The following is a 25,949-nucleotide window of genomic DNA, read 5'->3' as shown; positions in this document are numbered from 1 at the left end:
GGAAATGTAAGGGTAGGAAATTATACTTTTGTTTTGAGCCTGACTGTAAGCGTGATTTAAATAGCCATTGTTTTTAGTGTTATCTGGTGAGTTGGTCCTCTAATTCATAGGGTCATCCCTGCAAGGAATTAGATCTTCTTTTCTTGATATTCTGTCAAGACTTTTGTGATATTTCTGAGCTCAAATTGTTGGAAGATTTTCTGCTCTTGCTTTTGCTCAGCTGATAATTTTGCCTTTTCTTTTCTTCATAGGTAAGTGTTTGGGCTTTCTAATCCTCCCCTGATTGTCTTTAAAGTAATGGTAAGTTATTTAATTTAAGTGTTTTTTTTTGCAAAAACATCACTATGTAATTTGGATTGGCAACAAAACTGCCGTGTCGTGTGCTTGCATGTGCTAAATTTGGGAGGGGAAAAGAGAGATGAGTAGACATGCACAGCTTGTTCTGAATCTTAGTGACTGTTAAACATCTTGATGCAGTTGAGCATAGCTGTGATAAATACCAGTATCTCACTGTAATTAGCATCCATCTAGTTATGCCCAAGTATCAGAACATCCTGTCACCCAAATGGTATTGGCTACTGCTTCTATGACTACCAGAGAAGGCAGCAAGCAATATGTGTGCTGAAGGAGAGGTTATTTGTCTCAGAGGGTTGTATTAATAATATCCTGGCATGGCAGTGCTTTTTGTTATGGGTTTGGTAGAATGTATATGTTGCAAAACATTCAGAAACTGTCGTTGGGTGGCAAGGAAAATGATATGTTCATATAGGATAGGATATTAGTGAAGTCACTGTGATCTTTTGCTTGTCAGAAGCTTAATATGTTCCATATGGCAGTTGTCCTTTACTGTAACAACTGAGTTCTGCTGAAGGTCTGGTAAGTCAGAGTAAAATAACAAGACCAGCATTCAGTCTGGACTGGATGGCCAGTGTGCACCATGCTCAGGTCAGTCTATTGACCCCAAATGTGTGATGGAAGGCAGGGCACAGGTATTTCAGCTGGTGTTGAGATGTGTGGTATGAGATGGGTAAGCAGGCTTTTTCTTTGGAAGAAACTTTCAATCCATATCTTGAGCCTTGTTCAGACTTAGATAACCAGTGTGGGGTATTTTCAGAAATTCTTGCTGCTTTTAGGATAAAATTCTTTGTTTTACAAGTAAACCTCATAGACTGCCTTCCAATGTCTGCCCTATGTACGTGATGAAATGGAATATGTCTAAAGTGTTAGTGATATATACTCAGATTAAACAAAAAAAATTAAGTTTGCAGAATTAGCAGTTTACTGTTCACATCAACTACTCTGCTGGAGATTATATCCCTCACCAATGATTTCACTTGCATTAGTTGAAGCGTCTGATTTCTGATTAAATATTCAAATTACTGACTTTCTTCTAAAGACTGGTTACCTGGCATGTTGGAAATGACACGATGTTTGTAATCCAGGCATGATCTGACAACATGAATATGGCCTAAAAATGATTTTTGGAGAAGCCCTATTGCAATAAACCCTTTTACTCAGGTAGATATCTCATTTATACGTTTGAAAGGACTAGGTGGGAATGTGGGTTATTCAGACCCTGTAAAAAAAAATGTTGTTGTTTGGGTTTTTCGTAAAGTGTGTAATTCATATGTTAGCTGTGGTGCTGAAGTCAAGAGCAAACCTTTCTGTTTTTTTTTTTTGTTTGTTTGTTTGGTTGGTTGGTTTTGGTTTTTTTTTAATTGGCATCTTTCTACATTGTTACATGTTCCATGGTCCTCAGTGTCTAGAGAAAGGAGCAGATAAAACTGAGCAAAGTTAGTCATCTATCCTAGAATTTCAAGCTTCATTAGAATCAAAAGATTAGAGACACTGTTTCCAATGTGACAACAGAACAAAACCCTGTTGTGTGACAGTGAAGGGAGAGTAAGTCAAAGTTCCTAAAATGGCACAGAAGACTGGGGCAAACCTCCCTAAAAGCACCTCAGCTGCTCATGAGCTTGTCTTCATGAAAATGAAAAGACTCAGGGATTTGAGTGATTTTTTTGAAAATAGATCTTGTTTTTTTGAAGGTTACTTTTAAAAACATACCCTACACATGTAAAATAGGTTGTTCTGGATATATTGAACAGACTTATAAGAAGAGTTGTAGCTGTTCTGGTGTTCAGGGTACTGTGATTTATTAGTATTTGTACATAACAAATTTGTACATAGTATTTATAACCATAAATCAAGTGAAAAACTCTGAGACACTGGTATGGGGTAACTTTCACACATAAGTAAGTGTATAGGATAGTTCTAATACAACGTAGGATACATGGAAACCTCTGAATTATCAAATTCAGCTTTTGTTAAATATTCCTTCATAAATTTGCAGTGTGATTGAGGTGGCTTTCCCCTTACAGCGAAGCTGGTGATCCCTGTGTAATTTCACTTCTCTGAAGTTTTAAAAACCCCTTTTTAATTTCCAGTCTCAGTGTGTTCATGGCCAGTTAACAGCCAATGTTCTTATGTCAACATGATCTCTCAGTTTAAAAAGCTCTTTTTCCTCCCTGGTGTTCAACCATCTGATGAATTTATAGTTTCTAGTTGCACACCCCTCTACTCTCTTGCTACCTTTTTTCCCCTTGGCTTTTCTGCATGTTCGTGGAGGGAACAGGGAAGGGACTCCAAGAGATCAGCTGAGCAACACAGTCTTGACAAGGTCTGAAGCAGCCATGACACAGCTAAACAAATCCTCACCTCAAACAGCCGGCTGTATCAAGTTTATATGGGAGAACTGGGCTATAAAAACTGCAACTCTGTGCTGCTACAACAGTGCTAAAGTGGCCAGATGGATGTCAGCCTAGCAATATGAGGGCTCCCAAATCTGCGCAGTGACATCTCATGGCATATTTAGTGCTGGTGCTCAGATGGACTTTGCTGCAATCTTTCTTGAACACAGCTGCTAGTCTGTGAGTTTTCTTTATTAATGAATCACAAAGAGGCACTGGGACTGGATGTATAGTTATAAGTGATTGCTCTGCAAATGTATTTTTTCCTCTTTGGCTTCTAAATTACCTGCTTAGTATTTTAGGGTTTGCAAGCTGATGGAAGGGTTGTGCCTAAGGGCCATTTCAGCTTCTGGAAATCTCCCCCATAAAGAAGTTCTCTGTAAACCTTTCAGGGGTGAATTTTGTTTGGGGGGTTCTGTAGATGTCTGTCCAGAGCCTGTCAGTCACTTTATGACCATATGTTGGCATCTGATGTGAAGATGGATTCCAAAAAATATGCAAAACGTAGTACCTGCTTGTGCCTTTAAAGAGCTCATGAATCTTGAGTATCCGTGCTTTGGTTTATTTTGTATCTTTGAATGAAGTTTTCTAAATAGGTGTTATGTGAGGCCTCAGGTAGGGTATGTGTTTCACTGAGTTTCATGTGTCTTAGGCGCTGTCACACTTCTGGAAATATCACTGAGTTTTTGCATAGTTGCTTTTATTCCTAAGGCTCAAGGCAACTATTTCCTGACCATCAACATCAACAAATGGCTCCTGTAATATATTTGTTTATTTCTTTATTTGCAGACAATTTTCTTCTTTTATTTTGAATACCACTTTTATTTCCTTCTTAAGTTTACGTATGATAATGGTATTCAAATATAGCACTAGTATCCATCCATTCTTATACTGTTTCTTATACTCTTTTCTGTGAAAGCTGTGTGAACCTTTAGAAAAGCGATTGCACAACCAGAAAAGTTAATTTCAGCTGAGAGATGCAGGAAGAAATACTTATGTTCTTTCTGAAAGTTTGTGGAGTGATACAGTCCTAAACGAAAGTGTCATGGTGTGAGGCAGTAATCAAAAATCGGCTCCATGAATTATACCTCAGAGTTTTCTTTATGGGATACCATGGGATGCATACTGGATAATTTCCTTAAGGGTAGAAGTAAAGACGTGTATTAGGTGTTCCAGTATCAGGGTATTTCTGGGGTGAGTTGCTGAATATCCCTGGCCCTTCACTACGGGATCATCCATGCTGCTGGTGAGTGTGGATCAGGCAGTTGGTGCTCAGTGTATCATGTAAATTTAGTGAGATTAATCTGCAGAGTCTCTTGCCAAGCATCTAGTGCCTGCTAAGCTGTTTCCTGCAGAAGCCAGGTGGGCACTTGGCAAGAGCTGTGCATTAACAGTGGGAAGTGCCAGCTCAGATTGGATCACGTGCAACCCACCAAACACCCCAGCTCCACAGAGCTGCTGCTGCTCTTTGTATAGAGATGTTGTTCCACCACCACAGGGGCCTGAGGACTCTGAGACATCTCATTGCCACTTGAGGACACAGACTCTGGTGTTTTGGCAGCTATGTACAGTAGTGAGTAAGAGAACACAGGCAAGTGTCAGTGTGGTGGCTGAGGGTTCATCCTGGGGCTAATCCAAGAAGTAAGGAGTAGGATTTTGTTGACATCTCTACATCTTCCACTTGCATGTATTTGGGATGACAGCCTTACATGCATGGAATTAGGATCTGTTTTCCCATTTATCTCCAGCTTGCATCCCGCAGTTCAAGTTGTCCATTGTCTTTAATGATTCTCAGCTCCACATTTCTAAGCTCTCACCTGAGGTGTCTTGTAGGATGTACTAAACCCTTACTTGCAGTTCAGGCAAACTTCAGAATCATAGAAAGTTTGGCCCATAACTCCAAATGTGGCACTGGCTACACAAAAAGCTGTGTTCAGGATACACCTCTAAGTGTCTCTTCCCAGTAAGCGACCATGGGCATAGCAGGTTATTCTAAGGCATTCAGTGGCTGCTATTCCTTTGTACCTGGCATCATCAAGTCATCCTGTAGCTGTGGGTTGGAGGGCTCCTACACAAGCCACATATCAGAGGAAAAGGAGGGAGAGAGATCAGCATCTAGCATTGTATGATGTGCTTCATTCTTGTCTTGTGTCATTCCTGCTTTCTCCTCTTGCCTGTTTTTCGCTTTCCCTTTCATAGCTCTAATATCTGTTTGTTAAAAGAATCATTTTTTCTCTGCATGAGCTTCTGTCATTAGATGAAAGGTCATGGATATAATATGAATCTGGAACGATAAACAGAGTGCAAAATGGATTGAAATATACACAGCAAAGGGTTACCAATTAAAAAACACTTTGCCAAGCTTGCACTGAACAGACAGCCATGCAGCCTCTGATTTCTCTTTGCTTATAATTAGCTGCCATTGAAACTTAATTACTTTCAGGACTGAAAGAAGTGAAAATTAAAATTAAAAAAATGGAAACTAATCTTTTACTGGAAAGGTTTCTGCATAATACCCATTCCGTGGATGCAGAAGGCCAATTCAAGTTCTTCATATCTGGAAATTAGAGATGGAAAAGGGATATGTGAGTAAATCTGTTATCTTGGATGTATTCTGGGGTTACTTTGAAAGCTTCTTCCTCTGAAGTCTATATTCCGAAGGTATATACATATTCCTTCCTACATGAGGTTCCTGATGTGGCAGTATGATGTGAAGGATAGGCACTGCAGGAAGCCAGAAGCTCTATGCCCCATTCAAAAGCAGGTCCCATTCCAGCAGACCATTCATGGTTCAGAAACCCTTCCTTCAGGGACTGCCCTCATCTGTTCTGAGTGCCTTAAATGATGGTGGTCTTAATGACTGCTCTTTTCCTATCCAGCTAGTCGAATTTTAAAATTGATTATTTGGGACGAGGTTTCCTGAATCAATTCTTTTCACCTTTTCAGGCTTTTTCATGAGAGAGATGTGAGTTTTTACAGTGCAAGAGTGATATGTCTACATATAAGGTCTTCCCACAACCACACATTTTGTTGGGATTGCTGCTACAGTTAGAGCACACAGTTACAAATGTATTGTTTTGAGATGTTGGATATTTCTATATGGAAGTGACAGTACAGTTAACTCTTCTGAAATTCAATCCTCTTTTTCTATAAGAATATGGATAAGCTGTAATTCCTTTGGGGGGTGGGGGAAACCATCAAAGAGCTAAAGTCTGGGATTTCTAGTGCTGCTCGTTATTGATGCCCCCATTTTTAGAGCCCCACACTCAAAAGTTATGAAAGCAGCTTCCTTTTGGCAATCCTTGCTGTGCTTTCTATGGATAAAGCTTTCAGTGTGTTTTTTCAAGTTGGGCATCTGGAAAAGCAAGCATGCTTTCAAGTTTTCAAGACTTGAATCAGTCTCCATAAGGGACTGTGTGCATCTCCTTTGAGATAAGCTACAAGAATCTTGGAAAGGGAGAAATGAGTAGAGGGAGAAATGCCTTCTCTACACAGGCAGTAAATTAAACTTCCAATGGAAAAAAGGCAGGCATAAGTCTCTCATTCCTCATATTCATCCCAGATCCATGAATCAAACAAATAGATATTTTCATCTGTAGCATGATTATTAATTATATCAGTAGACTATCCTCCACAGCAGGTGAAGTCTTTGTATATTTAAGAGAACATGACAGTTTGTGTTAATTCCAGGCAAAACCCATGTTCCCAGTCCTTCAGCTTGAGGAATAACCTTCAAAATGCAAACGAGTTTTCTGCTTCAAAAAGCACAGGATATTAATGGTGATTTTTCAGATAAAGGGAAGCCCTTTGCATCTAACTGGTATATGAGGCCTGTTTCTACAGCATTATATTTAAGATTTCCTTTCTCCTTTTGGCAGCATAGTATGGAAATTCTTATGAGAAAGAAGAGTTGAGCCAGATTTTTCAAGTAGAAAATGGGGAAATGCTTTAATAGGACAGAGGAGCAATAGAGGAAAACTTAGGAAAAATGAAATAGGCTCTTTATGTAATGAACAGCCCAACTGTTGTGAACTGTTGCCACGACTCAGAGCTGAAACCAAGACCTACAATGCAGACTTGTGGGTAATACTTGTTCAGTGAGAGGGATATAGGTAATGGGTTTGGGGAAGCAGTTGCTCCATATGAGAAATAGACACCAGAAGCTTGTGATATTTTTATCTGGGTAAAGAAGCAGTGTTTGTAGTCTTAGCAACTGGATACTGTTGGGGTTTTTTTCTTGGCATGGCCTGCAGGAGAAGAATGTGCAAGTATCTAGACCACCTATCCATCCTCTTGACCTCTGCTGCCAGTGTTATAAACTACTGATGGACAAAAGTGCAGTGACATACAAGTTCATTCTCTCTGGTTACAGTTCTGGCACTACTTCCAAAAAGTTTTGGACGGGTTCATTAGACCTCCTTGTAGGCTGCTTCCAGCTTCTTTTTCTAGACAGAGAGCTAAGTGAGATACCCTTAATTCTTCCCAACAATAGAAGAAGGGCAGCCTGCCATTTGAGGAGCCAGGCTCCCTTTGAGCCAGAGAGGCATGGGCATTCCTCTGCCAGATGAGTGGGATTCTTGGAGAAGGTGGCTGGGGGAAGCTTTTGGAGGGCCAGGAGGGAAGTACAGCAATTTCATTTCACTTGGAGTCGCCATGGCAGCAAATTGCTTCTCCTTCCTTCCTCCACCTTGTTTAAAAGAAAATGGGGACTAACAATGGCAAGCACGGCCTTCAGGCTAGAGTGAGCAGTAGAAACTCATTTACAGCTGAAAAATATATAGAAAAGGAGTCAGGAAACCATTGAATGATTTGTAAAAGAAGCATGGTTTTCTTGTTTGCTGCTCCATTCACTGTCTTCTCTGTTAATCTCTAAGAAGAGAGACAGGCCATTTTCTCAGCCAAGAACAATTTACCTGTGTGCTGGCACACAGTTAAGAGCAATTTAGAAAACAACAAAAAAAATCACATTCCAAATTAACATTTAGCTGGTGACATTAAGGGAATTCTTTTTTTTTTCTCCTTTTCCCTCCCATTCAGAAGTTAAAAAGCAGGATCTTTCTTGCTCCCTGAATGGACCAGAGGAGCATGCTCCATACAGAGGTGGGGTGTGAGGTACCCTGAAGGAATGAAGAAGCTGAACCCTGCAAAGCTTTTATGGCTACTGAGTCCTATGGGTGCATGTTTGGGACAGGTTGCCAGCACAGAGAATCTGGTCCTCGGGGCATGTTGGCACACCAGTATGGATTCTTCTGTGGGGAGGTGCAGCTGCACAGGGGAAAAGTGCAGGGTGTGTTTGAACTCATTTCTGATATCTTGATCCTTGTGCATTTCCATTCAGGCGCAGGCATTACTATGAAATATTGAAAACACCCCATACTGGAGTTTTTTCACCAGTGCTGGTATTGTGACTCTGATGCTGCAGCATCTTTTCACATCCTTGTGTAGTATAGATATTACTAAAAAATTAATGCCGCTAAGACTAGGCCTTATCCTTTTTAAGCCACGAGTTTTTGCCAGCAGGTATGTTAGCTGTTTTAGGGAGGAGGAGGATTATAACCAGAATTACTCCTCGATATGAAGCAACAGTCCTGGATCAGTGGGTGGGAAAGTTGTTCCTTCCCTCCCATCCACCTCTGGTACCCCCATAAGCATAGCAGCGGCCAAGGAATCATGTGAGCACGTAATTTCCAGCTGCTGGTGCAGTCACCTTTCCTTTGGCCTCTCTTCAGCAGTTCCATAAAGCGTGTGTGGCTGCAAGCTGTACTGGAGATAACAGATTCTCCTGATTTGCTTTTCAAAATCGTGACACTGTTAGGAGGTAGAAAACTCATCTCCTAAATCTCACAACCTTATGGGGAGGTGAAGCTACATGGTAGTCTCCCAATCCAATGGCTAAAGCACCTCTTTGAAGCTCTGCTTGGAACAGGATTGGGCCTGATTCCAGGTCCAGCATCCATTTGGCTTATGTGGCCATGATCTGACACGACATGTGTCCCAGCCTCTGCAGAGAAATTTGGTGTGATGGTCTCAGGAGTCACAAGCTTGCTGCCTTGAGAGAATGGTATGGCCTTTGTCACCAGCACTTTTTTTATTTACTGAACAAGAATAAATGTCTTCCTAACATATCGGGATTGGGTAGGAACGCCTAGAAGAAGTCAGGATAACCTGTGGGTCCCTGTTGGTGGAGAAAGAGAAATCAGTCATGCCCTGTGACTGCCCATGCACCACCTCCTCCCTGGGTAAGAAGGGTATCCCCTTCTGCCTGCCAGCTCTGAACTCCCTCAAACCCTCAGGAAGTTCAATACCTGACATGAGTCAACCAGCAACATGGAGCTTGGTGAAGTTAGCAGAAAGGGAAAGAGCCAAGCTGTTTAATGGAATGGGGTATGGTCTCTTCATGGGACAGGGACAATCTCACCTCCACCCAAGGGGATGCTTGTGCAAAAGCATTAGGAATCAGGAATGACAGTCATCCTAAAGCTGTTCAGCTGTGCTCACCACAACACCAGGGACCAGGAAAGCAGACCAGATGGTTATCTTTCTTTTCTTACAGGCCTAAGGGGCTTGTAGGCATGTGGCTGGCAGCACTCTTTCCCTGTCCTGGGAGGGGATTTGACTTTTCGGTTTTTTGCTTGTGCAGATCTGGCATCAGCACTCAGGCAACCTTGTGTTTGATAGAAATGACAGGCCAGTGTCATGGCTCATGCCCTGTCCACCAGAGGAAGGTTTTTAGGAGATCCAAAGAGACCAGTTGGTGTGTAAAGGTGGGGAGAGAATGTTGGGAAGAGTGAAGGTGAGACAGGATGTTACATGAATAGAAAACTTGATGGAAGAGTTATTTTCAGCACCTAACAGAGAATGGGTCAGCATGTTATCAGCTGGAAGAAGATATTATTTTCAAGAAATTCCTCTCCTGTGTCGTGCAGAGAGGTGGCAGCAGTGGTTCCCACTCAGAAGGTCTATCTAGAGGTAGTGTCCTTGGCTTACCCTTATCTGTTCACATGGATGCAGCCCAGCTGCATTTTTGCTGAAGTGGATGCTGTGGGCCAGGTGGAAATGCCTTGTGTATGGCCAGCTGGACCACTCCAGTCTCATACATGCCTGCCCTGCTCCACAGTGCCCCTGTTGACCTGGATTATTGGAAAGAAAGTGGATTCTTCGTCTGCTCATTTGCTGCAGGATGAAGCCCTCCTGTATGTGCATGTACTCATCTTTCAGCCTCCACCTTCCTACAGAACATCACTTTAAACATGTGAATGGCTCTAGAAGTAATCCTCCTGCTAGTTGTGTACAGTGCATATTCCCTCTCATCCTACTCCTTCCTTCTCTGTTAGACAGCACCTATCCCCACTTCCCCAGAGCAGTCCACCCCATCATCTATTCTGCTGCTGTACATGCCATGTCTCCTTCTTTTTATATTTAATTTAATAAAATGAGTGTGTGGGTTGATTTGCATATTCATGGATCACTTGATTAATAATTGATGAGAGGGCCTGGGGCAGGTGGTTGAGAATAAAAAACATTTAGCAGAGAGTGGAGTGAAAGGAACAGATCCCTTGCTGGCACATGTCCACAGGGGGAAGAACTGCTGGGGGGATGGCAGGGAGGGAAGGGGAGAGGCAGAGTACACGTAGAGCTGAATGTCACCAGTGGAATGTAATTTTGTCGATTTAAATAATTAATCATGTCCTCAGAATCTGTGACATTTCAGTCCCAGAGGCTTTCTGCTTTGCCAGAAGTGCAGGATCAGGGAGGTTGCTCTTCTTGGGTTGGGAGATGAGGACAGGGCAGAGGTTGTGGGGAGTCATTTGATGGGCTGATATCTTTAGTAGTGAGAATCTTGAGAATTCAGAGGAAGCTGCTGTTTGGTACCCTAAATCCAGGACTCATTCACAGACCTTGCTGCAGTGCTGTGGGTCTCTGATATGACCAGTGGGACTGCACTGCAGTGAAGTGTGAGATGGTATATTGGTTAGGCTGGATTATTGTCCTGTGGAGAGTGGAACCTGGAAACTCCTGTTCCCAGCCTGCATCTGTGCTCAGCACTCAAAGCCAGCTTCCCCAACAACTCCTGCCTCTGTGATTTATGGGTGGAGAAATAGTGAGAAGTTCCATATCATAATCTGATGGAAGCGGAAGTGCTTTAAAGGCATTTTAATGACAAAGTGCAGCTGCTGATTTCAGATGTTACAAAGACCTGATTTGTAGGACCTTCCTGGCAGGAGGGATCAGCTGCGTGGGAGGAGAGGGGCAAAAGAAAACTAGGGGCACAAGTGCTTCCTGGGATCTCATTCAACGAAGCAGGAATGTTGGCTGCCCACCTCGCCTCCCCACATCCCTACCCTTCTGTCCCTTGAAGACTGCAGTGTTGACATGCCAAATGTAAATACTGCCAGGCTTAGGCTTAATGAACCTCCAGGGTTTAAGGGCAAGAGAGAAAGGTATGGCTTCAGTGATTTGAATATGTACATCTATCCTGAATACAGATGTCCTGTAGTGCTCATTTCAGGATTTGTTGCTTCTCTTCTGCTAAATGTGCTGCATTTTGCATGACTTGGGAAAAAGACTTTCAGTTTGCTCCCTAGAAATTGTCATCAGTGGCATGAAGAATAACTGGGAGTGATGAATATATCAATGCCAGCACAGCAGAAGTAGGGAGACCTGGCTAAGCTGGGAGCATTGGCAGAAGCTACAATGTTGCTTGCAGTTGGGAAATTAATGGGTTTAGTTCTCAGCTTTGTTACTAAAGCTGTGAAAGCCACTGAGACCAGCCACCCCCAAGTCAATAGTTTTTTTTTCCTGATTGTTTCTGCACAAGCAGAGCAAGCTAGTAAAGTGTTCCTGCTGTCGTCTCCAAGGCTGGGGCTACTCTGAATCTATTTCGCAAGAAAACCCCAGTATCTGGAGAGATTCTTGCCCTGGGACTCATCCTCTCTCCATTCCTATTGCTGGTGACAGCACACATGATTATTATGGGGAATTTGGATCCATAATAGATTTTTCATCTTCCAGTAGGGGCTTTGATGGTATATTTATGAATAATCTTCACAGACAAAAAATTAAAGCAGCCTTTAACAATAGCCCAAGGGAGGCACTGACCATTCACTTCTGTTAAAATTTAGGTATATTTTAATAAATAGTAAGGCAAAACATTGTGGAACGGAGATAAATAGTTAGGTAGTTATTAATAAATTATTTTATAGAATTTATTGATACAAGTCTTCTTATACTATTACACTGTTTCAAGCTGGAGAAAGCTCCAGCTCTTTGTACCCTCTGTGCTCTCATGCTGCTTCTCCCAGTGTTTGTAGCTAGGAAAGATGGAATCTAGCCTAGCTCTGAATTTCTTTCCTCTCCCATACCCGCCCCACTGCTTTTCTCCATCTCTTTGATATCTTAAGATAAACAGGAATCTTTTGACTTCTTCTTGAATATGTTACATTTAAAATCAAATTATTTTCCATCTGAGACGCTCTCTCACTTCCTCATATGCAGGCAGTCTCTTCTAAGCATGGGGACAGACTTTTGAGGGCACTGTTTTCCTTGTGGTCACCTTCTTGAAGCCTTGCCTGAGTGTATCATGGGGATGTGGGGTTAGAATTTCCACTGGCACAGGGTGTGTACTGGGAAAGCAAAGCATCATTTCACAGGCTGGCATTTGGACATTGCAGAGATTTCCCTGACAAGAGCATTGGCATGCTGCCCTTTTTGGAAACATAGCAGGAAAAGCTCCAAAGACGTGTCCAGTCTTTTGCTTTCTTTGGCCTGTCACTTCAGGGCAAAAGAAAGAAGATGAAGTTTCAATAACTTGGAACAATTCTGGTATCCTACAGCTCTGCCTTATCATTTCAGGACTTTGTGCAGACTAGAGTGATTTTATTCCTTCTACCACTTCCTGAAGATCCTTCAAGAACGTGTAGGGCTGGTTTAAATCAGCATGAAAAATGCAGAAGCTTCTCTAGACTTTGCAACCAAATATTTTGAGCCAGGAAAAATAAAAAAAATGCAGAACAAACAAAACCCCAAAAACATATGCAATAACTGTAGTGGGATAATTGTGTATCTTTTCCACATTTGAGGTAGAATGTTTCTAATAGCAAATACCAAATTAGTAACAGTCCTTTGCAAACTTTTTTTTTTTTTTTTTTTTTTTTTTTTTTTTTTTTTTTTTTTTTTTTTTTTTTTTACTTAATAACAGAGATATTGGAGGGAAGGTGCTGGGTTCAACTTTATTTAGAATTTTAGATCAATCTTTATTTTAACAGTATTTTCACTCATTATTCTACCAAGACACCATGATTCTGGAGAATTGACTGTGAAAGCAGATAGAAAAAAAATACATAAGTGTAGCCAATTTCACTCTGTATTTTTGTGTGCCTGCACATGCCTAGTGGTAATTTTAAAATAAATGGCCATATCTAAACTTAAATTGAAGACATGGTAAGCACTGGTCATGAATTCTGCATGTATGTTTTTCTGCAGCAGAGCATTTCACACTTGTTTTTTCAGGTGCTTGAAATCTGCTCCTGGCAGAGCAGGCCTGGCACATCACTTTCTTTAGGTAGATCAGTTTTCTCCTTTTGCAGTGAGTAGTTCAGTCTTTCCTCAGTCTCCCCAGTACTTTTGCCCCCATCATCACCGTGTCTAATCACAACTGTTGAGATGATTATCTGCATATGTCCCTGGTGGAAAGGCAACATTACTCTTCCCATTTCACAGAAGGGGAGAGAGATGCTACGCAACTCTGTGACTAATGCAAGGTCCCAAGGGAATTAGTTGACAGCAGTGTCTTGAGGAAACTGCAGGAAGCACGAGTTTGGTAGTGCATGCTGCCTTACTGAGTGGCTGATTTTATAAAATGAATCCTGCTCCCTGGGATCTCATCTGAGATTCGTCAGTTGGTTTTCCACTTGCAATCTGGTGATAAACACCAGCCTCTGACAGCCTGGTGATTTAACATAAGTGCATCTCTGCAAAGTCACTGATTTCATTGGCTGGAGATTGGCCACATCTGGATAATTGTAGTCGGAGCCAACTTTCACACCCCCAATTTTCTTGATTTTGATGTTTGAGACTTTGGCCCGTGGCTGCAGGAAGGAAAACCTGTATTCAGAACTTAGGTCTGTAGACAAGTTGCTGCAAAGTCTGAAGGCGGAGAGAGCATCTTGTAGTTCAGGGTTGTTTCATTGCTAATCTTTTTGCTATGTAGTTAACCTCAACAGTGATTTTAGGCATATTGTACCTATCTTACAACTGTCCTGCTGGTAACATGCACAATTAATATGACACCTGGGAATGTAATACATGCTTCATGTCACTGAATTCAATTCATTTAGCCATTTTCTTCCCTGGATATATCTTGGATAAGGTCAGTGAATTTGCACTGAAATTTCATTTGTCTGTGCACATACTGCTGCATTATCACAAGATCCCAATTAACAATGTCAGACACATTTGTCTCCTTTTCTTCTAATAGGAGAAGAAAACGCACAATAAGCTGAACTTTCACAATGCTTTTTAGCATACAGGCCTTGGCACAACCTAGGGAATACCCTTCTATTGCTAAAAATAATAGCTCTAAATTCTTTGCCCAACTGCTAACTAAAATTTGTATAGCATGGTGGATAAATCATCTGCTTAGTACATCTGAAACATTATGTTCCAATCCTGTTAAAGTTGTAGTTATTCAATATTTCAATTAACTTTTCTGCTGATATGATTATATATAAATTAAACCTTGTTAATATTTCCAAAGCCATGATAGAGGAATATATTTGATCAGATATTTCTTTTCATGTGCATGAAAGGCCTGCTAGGGAAGAGAGCTGCAGAACTGTAAAGAGATCTGCTATCTCTAAACAGAAGTTACTTTAAGGAAAGGATTGGTTGTGGGAGATGCTTAGAAGCATCTCACTCTGTTGCGTGATCCCATTTTTTTTTCCACTGTGCAAGCACTGTTGGGCCTCAGCAAAGGCAAAATTGTAAGAAAAGGCAGAATTGCAAAGAAGTGGTGATACAGCAGGTTGCACTTCTCCTTTTTAGCTAGTCCTGTAATGATATTCCCATGTAGCAAAAGGATTTCATAGGTGTTGGGAGCATTTTTCCTCACAGACCCATTTAAAACCTTAAATTTCAGTCCCTGTGATGCTTTCAGTAAATACAGGTGACTCAAAGTCACCAGGCTTCCCAAGGTTTAAACGAGGCAATTCAATTTTCATGGTGCAGAATTGAATTCTGCCTCTGCTTTCTGCTGGAGGTCAGTCTTCCCTTCCAGCCCTTCTCCTGTGCTGTTAGAGGAGTCCCTGCATCTCTTTGAGGATGAGTCAAGTGGGTCCCGTTTCTGTATTTTGAAAACAGACTTTTTGCAGAATGGAGAATCAAACTTTGTTTGCTGTGAGCAACACTGGACAGAATTGTGGTGGATTCAGCCTCTGCTTCCTCCCTGTGTGTAAGCCTGTGCAGCCTTCAAGGACTGGGCGAGCTGGTCTTAATTCTGCTTTGTTTCATTCAACCGTGCAAACACCTCACTTGTGTGTGGGTGCTTTAATCTCTTGCTCTTTTCCTTTTCTTACTTTGCTTACTGACTTGTGTGCAGTGATTTGAATCCACTCCACAAATCCTGTGTGAAAACACCAGCTTCCTCATAACATATTTTGTTCTCCCTTCTCTCTTCCTCTCATGCCAGGGTCCCTTTCAGTGGGTCCAGGGAAGTTGGGGAGCAGAGGGAACTGCTGTCAGGGATGGGCTGGAGCCCCCGAGGAGTGGGAGGTGACAGTGCTGACAGATGGGTGGCCACCGTGGTGGCACCAGGCACTAGTCCCTGCCTTGCCCACTAGGGCAGGCTGTGGTGGAGACCTGACATCTCGTGTTTGGGGTGGGCAAGGGCGCAGGCAGTGTCCCCTCGACAGGCACAGGCATTTGCTGCGTGACCTGATGTTTGCCTTCAGGCTTTTGGAAACATTTTGCAGTGTTGCTGCTGAGTGAAGAAAACATTGTGGCTTTTGAAATCAAATCCTTTAGGTGTCTGTCTTTTCCCTCTGAATATCCTAGCTCTCTTTTCTGCCTTGTGAAAATTTCCTTGCCCTCCTCTCTCCTTTCCCTTCCCTTTGTTCTCTCTTTATCTTCCTTATGCTCTTCCCCTTCTTTTTCCTCCCTTCTCATTGATACCTTCTGGATGAAGGAGGTGTAGGATTTCCTTTTCAGATCAGATCCCTTTGGCCCATCTATCCCTCACAGCAGCGCACGGTGCAGCCCACCCTGCGTGTTTCAAAGGAGAATGTGTGCATATGCCCGATTGTAACACCACCACGCAAGAACAGGAAAAGCTATTCTTTGCTTTCCTCTCCAGACCCTGATGGCCTGAATTCCCCTTCACATCTGTCCATCATAACTTTCAGTGTTGTTGTTTTTCCTAAAATTACCCAGTCACAGTTTCTAAGCTGACAGCTTCCTGCGGAAACAGATCTCACAGGCTCTCCATCACAGTGGGAGGGAGAATTGCTTTTTTTCCCCAACCTGTTGTTTCCTAATTTAATCACCTTTTGGTCCCCTCAAGTTTGATGCCTGCACCTCTGTTGGTGGCTGTAGCTTGGCCTATGTCATGCATTTCTGTGAATTAATACACTTACGGCTTTTCAGAAGAGCTGCCTTCACAAAGCTCTCCCCTTCCTTGGGTTCTTTCCTTACTCAGCATCCTGTGCATTCAATGCCATAGATATCTCTTCTAGCACAGGCCCTGAATTGCTGTCTGTTTCTAAGAGTTCTGCCTCAAATTTCCAGTATGATCTTTTCTTCCCTCGCTTTCCTGTCTGTGAAGTAGAGATTTATGTTTTGTTCTTTTTCTACTCCTTTGCAGCTTTGCCAATCTATGTCAATCTTGTTTTGGTCTGTACTTGACCACGTGTAGGGAAGTGCAACAGGAAGCTCTTACTAGGAGCCTCCTGGGTACTAACAGAAAAGGAAAAGATAAGTTATATGTGTTCACCATGCTTCAGGACAAATAAAAGTTCCCCCTTGAGGTTTTGTAAAGAGAAAAAAAAAGCACCCAAATTGATATCCAGGATGTGAATCATCTGAAGACATGTTGTCTTTTTAAATGGATTACCTGCTTCAGTGCCAAAAGGCATCAACTACCAGCCATGCTCATCTCCAAAGGTTCACTGAACCTGGCCTCTTTTGTCTGTTTTTTTATGACTTGATGAAAGAGAGCTCTTTATTAAACCATAATTTGCATTACTACCACAACTTGTTGATAACATTGTGCCCATAACAGGTGGGTTGTTTTGGGATTTTTTTTAAAACTTTCTCTTCCTGTGATTCCTGAGAAAGTGACAATTTGGATAATGGGAGCTTTAGAAAAAGATTTTTAACAGGAAGTGTCTTGCTAAGTCTACCCATATTCAGGTGGTACTGTTTTGATTCAGGCCACATCAAGCACATATGGATATGGCCCAAAACTGCCTTGAATTCTTTCTAAACCTGACCTAAAGCACTGAAATTGGAGGCTTTGTAATAGATTACTATTTTTAGGTGCTGAGTAAGTGAACACAATAGTATTAATACAAGTCATTTTTCAGAAACTCAATTCTCTGCTTTACCCCTCACCCTTTTTTACTGAATTGTCCCTTTAATTTGTCCCCATCTTGATTCTTGAATTGTCCCTGGAAGAATAGGATGGTGCTCAGCATCACAGGCTCCGGCCCATCGTATTTTAAAGCATAGTTGTGGTTTAAGTTCACCTTTTCTGCTTTCATCTCCCCCAGCCATTCTTTCTCTGAGCAAATTCATGGTGGAGATGGAGTTGTAAAGTCTCACTCATGAAGTGAGATGCTGAGCACCGAATGGACACGTGAGGCTGGGATCCTTCATCATGTGGCCCCAGCAACTGTCAGTCAGGCATTTAGGCTGAATCTATAAGATTGATCATTTAGGTGTTTAACAACCAGGAGTTCAGTTTCTGTGGGGCTCATTTAAATGTTGTCTTGCATAAGAGCCAAGTGACACACTGGATTCATGCATGATGGATATGCTCCTCCTGCTCTAGGATCATGACCTCCATCTGGGTTACTGAGTCATATTTTGAGGTGACCGTGGCATTTTCTGGAAATTGAAATTCTTTTAGTACATAATAATAAATGTTGCCCTTTCTGGGGCTGAGGGAAGCCTTCTGAATGTAAACAGCTTCAGTGGTTAATATTGCTGAATATATAGCACTGGGCAATGCATAGTTCATGAAAATTTCATTGAGAAGGTATGAATTTTTCTTTCTTTAATATGAAATTCATAACCAAAAAAAGGAGGCATTGGACCCAAGAGCCAAATTTAGCCTTCTGTGGAACAATGAAAATAAGTTAAGCTTTATAGCATTTTTATTCTATTGTCTAAAATGAAGCCGAGTATTGAGGTGTGAAGTTATAGATAGCAAACAAAACTGAGTGTTAAAACCAGACAAATTTAGATGAGAGGACTGTGATAATGACCGTGTCATGTGTCTGGGGTAAGAATCTGGAATGGCATGCATAAGGGGAACCCTAGACTGGGAGATCATGGGGAGCTGTAGGGTGGAGGGAAGTGTTGTGGGAGCTCCATTGTGCATTTAGGTCCTTTATGAAAATTTGTAGATATTTTGAAGCACAAAAATTTCAGTGATAGACATTTTCTAACACTTGGGAACTGCCAAAAAAAAAATAAAAAAAATTGTGGTTTTGAAACTCTGGAGAAAAGACAGTGATTTTTCCTACCATTGTTTAAACATGCAGCAACAGACAATAACCACGCAGGTGTGATACCATGTGGGAACAATGAATCTCAGAGATTGCCATTATCTCATTTTAGTTCTTTGGATCAAAACATCTGAAGATGAGCCACATGGGGAGGGTAATGGGGAGACCTGTGTGCTTGACTCTTGGGTGTAAGGGAGAATTTATATTATGAAGTACCATGGGGATGGGACAGGCTTTGTCCATAGTCCTTACTTGGTGGGTGTGTGGGATATTTGATCAGGTCCAGACCAGGCTATCCTGTTGATTCTGTTAGCATCTGGTATCAGTTTTCCATTTAAAATATTTCAGCTTTTCATTTACAGAGAGTGTTGGGGTGGAAGAGAGAAGTTGCACGACTCAGGAAGTTATCTGAATTAAAAACAAGAGCAAAAATGAAAGCCAACTGCAGTCATTAAAAATGAATTTTCAGGAAGGCTGGGAAAGGGAGATTAAAAAATATTATGATTTCTGTCACGACTGTGCTTAAGCTGGGCCATTAAAGATGCTATTGTCTGGCCCAGCTGTTTTAGAACAATTAACTATTTGACAACAGTCAGAAGGATAAGTTGGCTACTGCCCTCTTTCTCCAAGACCTTGTACAAAGGCACAGGCGTGTCTGCCTGTGCCTCATCCCTCCCTCCCAACTCAGCCCATGTGAAAAAACCCAGAGCCTCTTCGTTGAGAGAGGAAAAGGAACCTGAAATATCATCCCTGATGAAGCACATGCTGTAAGGAGCCTGGTGTGTCTGTCTTGATTTTTTTTACCCCCACTCCTCTGTGGGAGTTTTGTGCCACACAAGTCTGGCAAGATCAGAGTGTGAGTTTGCCGCGTGGCTGTATGTGTTTCAACACCTACCTCCACAACCACGCAGCAGCTTCTTGGAATTCCTCCTGCTCTTTCTCTGTGTGAATTAGGCTGGTGTTCTGAGCTGAGGAGATCCGAGGGAACGTTCTCCTGGAGATAAGAAAAAGTGACACGTTTGGGGAATTTTTTTTTTTCTTGTATCCAATGCTGTTTCTGGTCATGCTCCCTATAGATAATTCCAGTCTTTACCTGTCCAGCTTCAATTCCCAAGGATGGTCATGAGGCTTCCTAGAAACAAAATGTAGTTGCATATGTTTTAAAATATAATTCAGTTTTCCATTTAGTCTAAGTATGCAGAACCCCTGGGACTGGCTGCTTGGACCTTACTTACTCCAGGAAAGTCACTTTGCATATCTGGAAGATAGAGTAGTTTTGGGGCTTTTTTTTTTCCCCTCGTTCACTTCCAGATCAATAGTTCTCTTGGGACCTGGAAGCCAAGCTTCCTTCTTTGTAAATCAGGTACCCAAAAGGGAAGACACAGTGAAATGGTGGTAGTTTAAAACACAGTGCATCTTTTAGTTTGCTAAAATGTAGTGAATAGTCATATTAGTCTGGTGAGTAGACAGGATGGATGCAGAGAAGACCATACTCTGAGAGAAGATATTCTACAGCTTTTACACTTTTCAGAGAAGACTTTTGTGGCTAAACTTCTCTATGTAATTTCAGTCAACTAAGTTGGAGAATAACCATAATCTATTTCTTAAAGTAAACAAGAAGTTCACGCTATGTTTTTTGTTTTCTACCCAAGATTACTTCAATAACAGGCCCAGGCCTGCAAGTGTTCAATCTCATGTATTGTGTGCTGATTTCAGAGCCCAGTCTCATTCTGGGAGGAAACACTGCAATTTTCCCTGAAGGTTGTTTTTTTGCTATCCTCATTCTGGTCTGTCAGACAGATGATCTCTTTTCTCTCCCACTGACTGTGTTTGTTAGGAGAGGGACCTGCCCACTCCCAATTTTCCTCCACTCTCTTCCCCTAGCAAACTCCCCCAGGTAAAAAAGGGCTTCACAGATTATTTGGAGTTGTGTTCTTGCCCATGCTCCTGAGCAGGTTTTATGTTATGTCTGGGATGCTTTTCTTCATCTTCTCGCTGGTAGTGCATTATTTCTGAATGTTTTTGCATGTGCATAATATATGTGACATAATGTATGTGAGAATCTTCCACACTCCTAAGTCTGTTATGATTAATAAACCTGTATTTCAGCGTGGGTCTTGCAAGGGCTCAGTAGCCATGCTGGCTGTTTGGTCACTGGTACCACTGTTTTATGCTGTGGTTGCCTGGCAGCTAGGAGGGGAATTTCTCCTTTGACAAAGCTTGTGCCATTGTCACTTGTGTTAAATCAATCTCCCTGCTAACAGCTGACAGTATGGAGCCCCTGACACATGGCTCTGCTCCTAATTCCACTTACTAGAAAGCAGTAGTGATGCACAGTAGCCAGCCAACTCATTACTGACTGTAACCATTGCAGCAGATGATTGTTGTTCCTTCCCTTTCACTTTGGATTTCTCCACTACTGTTTGCTCCCCCTTTCCTATCAACTCAGATGACCTGACTGCAACAAAATCCAGTCCTGTTAATGTCTAATGAGCGGTTATAATGGCTATGGGATATGCAGCAGCACATCCAAGCTAGACATTGACAGGCAGTAAATAAATATCATGCTTTGTGCTTCTGTCAGAGTGCTCCTTGTGCTGTAGTTTTTGCTCTGCTGTCTGTAGCTGCTGGCAAGTGTTTGATGTTAGTCCTGTGTCTTGGCTCATGCATGGGAGGGAGGAGAAGGACACCTTGACTGTACAATGGCAAAGTGTGGAGCTTGCAATCCCTTTGCAATATCTTGTGGGGCAACTGGAGTGTGATGTGTCCTTGCAATGTTTGTAGGGTGGGTTTTTCTGCACGTGAAACTTGTTTAGGAATCTCTTTCTTCTTGCCTTTGAAAGGTTTGCACTTGGCCATCTCCTTGAGTTCATTTAAAAATGTGCTCCCCTGTCTTATGTGTAGAACCTAGTAAAAATTCCACCTCTTCTCACCCAGCAGGACTGAACAGCATTGGCTCAGAAACATGGTGTTAGAAATCTTCATTGCAAAACAAGAAATACTTTCAAGAGCAGGGACACTTTTGTAACTTTTATCAGTTCTTTAAAAGCATCTCCATTAGACTAAAGTTTCTTCCTTACAGCAGCTCTCACCTTTGCTGGTGTTTTATAAGCAAGGGATGTGGACAGTGCAGCGAGATTTTTCAATATAAGAGCACAAAATCTACTGCAGATGATTGATAATGAAAGGCTGCTTCAGAGATGCAACATCAGCTAAGAGCAGAGAAGCATGACTTTCTCCCACAGGCAGATTTGGGAAGTTTCCATATGCCCCTGTTACTGCACATTCCTAGCAGAGTGCTGCCTCACTTGGGAAGCCTCAGTCAAACCTCAGGGTGCTCAGCCCTGAGATTTGCAGGCAGTCCTTTTACAACCTCCCAGCTACCTGCTGTGTCTGATAAGAGCCTCTGCAAAGTTAAAAAGTGGTATTGGGATGAGATGACTCATTTTTGTAATAGAGATGGATGAGTTTTCAAATGTGCATGTTTACTCCTTGCCCTGCTTGTGAGCATCTGTGGGCACAGCTCTTTATCCACCTGCACAAACATTTATGGTGCATGGCCTCCTCTGACCTGTGTGGAGGCATGCTTCATTTCCTTTTCTCTCAGCTGTTCAGGGAAACACCTCCAAGTAAGCCAGGACACATCACTCAAGTAGCTGGAACAGCTGCCAGGTCTGCAGCACCCTCACCTGGTCCAAGTGGCTATCTCCCCTAATGTCCATTCCTTCACGTAATAGACAACTTTGTGAGGATGTAGCTACCCAAAACAGTTGGGCTCCATCCTGAAGGTCCTTTCTAACCTTAACAATTCCAAGAAAAGCAGCCCAGCCCCAGCCCTGAATGTCATGCCAGCTGTGAACCTGAAGCAGCACTGCCACTTGTTTGAGATATGGAGCACCCCACTCCTGACCAGCAGTTAGAGCCATCTGAGTCTCTGCACAGCTGGGTGTCCAGAGGTCCTTTGGATCAACTGATGTTTTGGTGTAAAAATGCCATGATTCAAAGCAAATGGACTTCTGGGCTTCCTCTCAAAGATGTCCCATATAACAGACTTCTCAAAATCCAGCAAAGCTGGATCCTCGACGCTTGTGGGCCTTGGCAAAGATCTGTGTGACCTGGCCTTGAAGGTGAAGAGCTGCTGAGTCACCCAAACCCTCTGAACCCTTTTGTATGTATGTAATTATCTAATATAGCCATATGTACAGCAGATTCTGTGTTTTCATTCTCTCCCTTGCCTGGCAGCAGCTATTTTTCCAAATGGCACCTTTCAACATTTTCCTCCTATTCCCTGCTTCAGTTTTGACCCACTGCATCCCTTGCATTTTCAGACACCTTCCCTTTATTTTACACCTTCAGAGTAAAATTTGCTGCACCAGACCTTTCAGTGATTTGCATAGGTACAGCCTTTATTTACCCTATGTCTCGACTCACATGCACAGATTTCTTTGCTGAGGGGGAGAACCCAAGCTTTCAGAAGGGAAAGGTTGCTTCTCTAATGCCCTGTCCTGTATGGATTCTTCAGGTTGTGCCTTGTTCTCTAACACTTATGCACAGAACAGGAGGATGTACATCACTTGCAATATATATTTTGAGAGGCTTGAGTGTTTCAAGCTGCTTGCAACTCTGAAAACAGCTTTATTTAAATACTGCATGCAAGCTGGTGTTTCAAAATAAGAGAATAATTAAGATGAGGGGAAAGAAAGGGAAGGAGAATATAAAATATTCATGTACCTCAAAGAAAATACAATCATCTTTGGTGTCCTGTGGCTACAGAATATCCAGGGAGCAAAACATGACATGGCAGTTCAGTGAACTTTTCTGTGCACAAGTTCCTCTCTGAGAGCTTGGTCTGGCAACTGTGATGGCATTTAGGAACAGGTGGGGAAAAATAGGGAAAAAGAGCAGGAAGGCAGAAAAATGTCAGCAAGAATGCTGTGTTCCCTTCCTAAGCACAGTTTGGAGAGCGCTTGCCCCCTGTGCATCATGCTTAGTTTTGGGGAGGGGAAAAAGAGAAAATTATTTTTGAGAAGATGAACCGTTTTAATTTCTTATTTTTCTGTGAGTTTTGTTTTGGAAAATTTCTGTAATAAAAGAAAGGAAATATGTATGGAAAAGGCTTTTTTTTCTGTTTTCCATATAGGTCAAGTAAAATGTTTCAGCCAATCTGAAAAGAGTGTTTTCTAAAATAAAACAAACAAGCAAGCAAAAATTAAATGATAGGTCTTGAGTCTTCCCGGAAAGAAATATTTTCAATTTATCATTTTGATCAGCGGACAGAAAAATTGTGCCTAGCGCTGAAGGAAAGGTGTGTCAGAGGCAGATGAGAAAGAAGAAAAATGTGGTTGAGATTGATAGAAAGGCTGGAGCTGGTGGTATGCAGGCACAGAGAGGAGGGGAGGCTTGTCACCCTCGCAGAGCTGCTGGGGTGCTGGATGAGAGCTGGCCCTGCAGGGCAGAAGGGGATGGTGAGCACTGCCAGCTCGGGAACAGTGCTCGCTGCTCCTCTTGGAATGTCCCTGCTCCGCTGTGCTGTCGGCAGCCAGCGGCACCGCCAAGGGCACCCGTGCCCGCCAGGGCTGGAGCAGGAGCTAGAGGAATAATTGCTTGGCTGCAGCCATCTCCATGCCCACTGATCTGTGGGGAGCGGAGCCATCCAAGAGGCACAGCCAGATGGTGAGCTCTAATGTGCCCATATTTATGGATGTCTTCATTAGGTGACATCCACGTGAGAGCTGAACGATCGGTGCCTTTCGGGGCTTGCCTGGGATCGGCACGGCATGATGATGACGGTGGCTTTGAATTAAGGGAGTGAGGCACAGGTGAGGGGGATGCAGCACTGGGCACCATGCAGTTTGAGGGGAGATGTAAAGTCAAAGCAGAAAAAACAGTAAGAAAAAGGAGAAAAGAACAAGGATGCAGGCGAAGCAAAACAAAATAAGTCCAATGCTACTCTTGGTCCATTTTGTGTCTCCCTATCCTGCTTGCAGGTCTCCTGTGCTGTGTGAGCTTGCACTAGACTCATGCTCACCATCCTGTCCTGCTCTCGCTGCCACTCCTTGGACTCAAAGCCTAGTGCTGCCCTGGCCACTTCTTAGCAAGTCCCACTGCTAACCCATGCATGAACACACGTGCATGTTAAAGCCTTCATACTTCTGACTCCAGGATATCTGACTTATGTAAGGAACATGGCTGGTGGAAGTGCTAGGGAGATATTCTGTTTAGGGGGACAGAGGTGAGAACAGGAGTCATGTGCCTAAACTCCATCTTTGCTTGTATTTCCACACCTAATGTGACTCCTTGCTGAAGCTCCTTCCATGCTCTTTCACCCTCACTCACGTGTCAGATTCACTCTGCAAAATCCTCTAATTCTGCTTCCTGGAAGAAGTGTGAAAGATGGCGCTTTTAGCCTGCAAATTGTTATTCTGATTATTACCAGACCATCTTTCTCTAGTGCAGTCTTTCCCTGGGGTTAAGTGCTGTCATTATTATTGCAGGAGAAGTGGGAAGCATTCTCTCTTTTTATCAACTGTTTCTATGCGAGAGTCAGATACTTTTCCAACACAGATGAATTTCCAGAACGTTGTCATGTATGTTAGAGCAAAGCGCATGGAAGCTTTTGAACCTCACATTTGGACATAGATGCTGTCCAAAAAAAGGGCAATTGTGTAGACAAAGTTTCTCCAAAGGGCTGTAAGGGCTAACTCAGGTGAATGACGTGTTTTGGATATTAATGCTTAGGTAAAAAAAAAAAAAAAAGAAAAAAAAAATTTAAAAAAAACCCAAAAAACCCAAAAAAAACAGAGTGGAGCACTTAAAAAATAGGTGGAAGGGCTGCTAGCCAGGATTTTAGGAGACCTGGTCTGATGGTACTTTGGCAGTGCTGGGTAGATTAGATGGGCATTTCAGGAGCCAGTAAGCCCTGCAAGTTCATCTGCATCTGACAGCCTCAGTAAAGAATTGCCTTTCACCTGATTAGATCTCTTGGACCACTTTTCATTTCCAAAAGATGTATTACATGCCTGTGGAGCTTTCTGCGCTTATATTAAGTCTGGGTTTTTGTTAGCAGTCCTTGAAAGTTGTTTCTAAGAAAAGAGCAGGTAGATCTATCACAAGGCAGCTGCAGAGGCAGATTTTGGCTTGGATCTTAACATGACTTGGATTAGAAGGAACCTTAAAGATCATCTCATTCCCAGCCATCTACATGGGCAATGATGCCACCCCCACTAGATCAGTTTGCTCAGTGCCCCATCCACCCCTCACTGCAAACAGGGTTTGCCCTGACTTTGTGAGGGTCTGACAGCATGGTGTGCTTCCTTTGTACGTACCTGTGTTGCTGGTCTCTGAATGCCTTGGGTGGCTGCCAAAACAGAAGTGTACTGCAATGAGTGTGCACCTCTGCACACTCATTGAGTGTGATGGCTCATCTGGAAGGGTGGTGCACAACTTTTTGTGCTGGAAATATCCAACAGGCTGCCAT

The 25,949-nt window shown here is 42.5% G+C and overlaps 1 protein-coding gene across 1 annotated transcript in view; it reads left to right on the top strand.

Moving 5' to 3' along the window:
- Positions 1-25,949, top strand: part of LSAMP (limbic system associated membrane protein) — a 991,258-nt gene that overhangs the window by 318,522 nt on the left and 646,787 nt on the right. The window lies entirely within an intron of this gene.

This window comes from Sylvia atricapilla, chromosome 2 (genome assembly GCF_009819655.1).
Source record: "Sylvia atricapilla isolate bSylAtr1 chromosome 2, bSylAtr1.pri, whole genome shotgun sequence".
Lineage (NCBI taxonomy): Eukaryota > Metazoa > Chordata > Aves > Passeriformes > Sylviidae > Sylvia > Sylvia atricapilla.
Note: the sequence above shows the minus strand (reverse complement) of the source record. Positions and strands in the feature narration are given on the sequence as shown.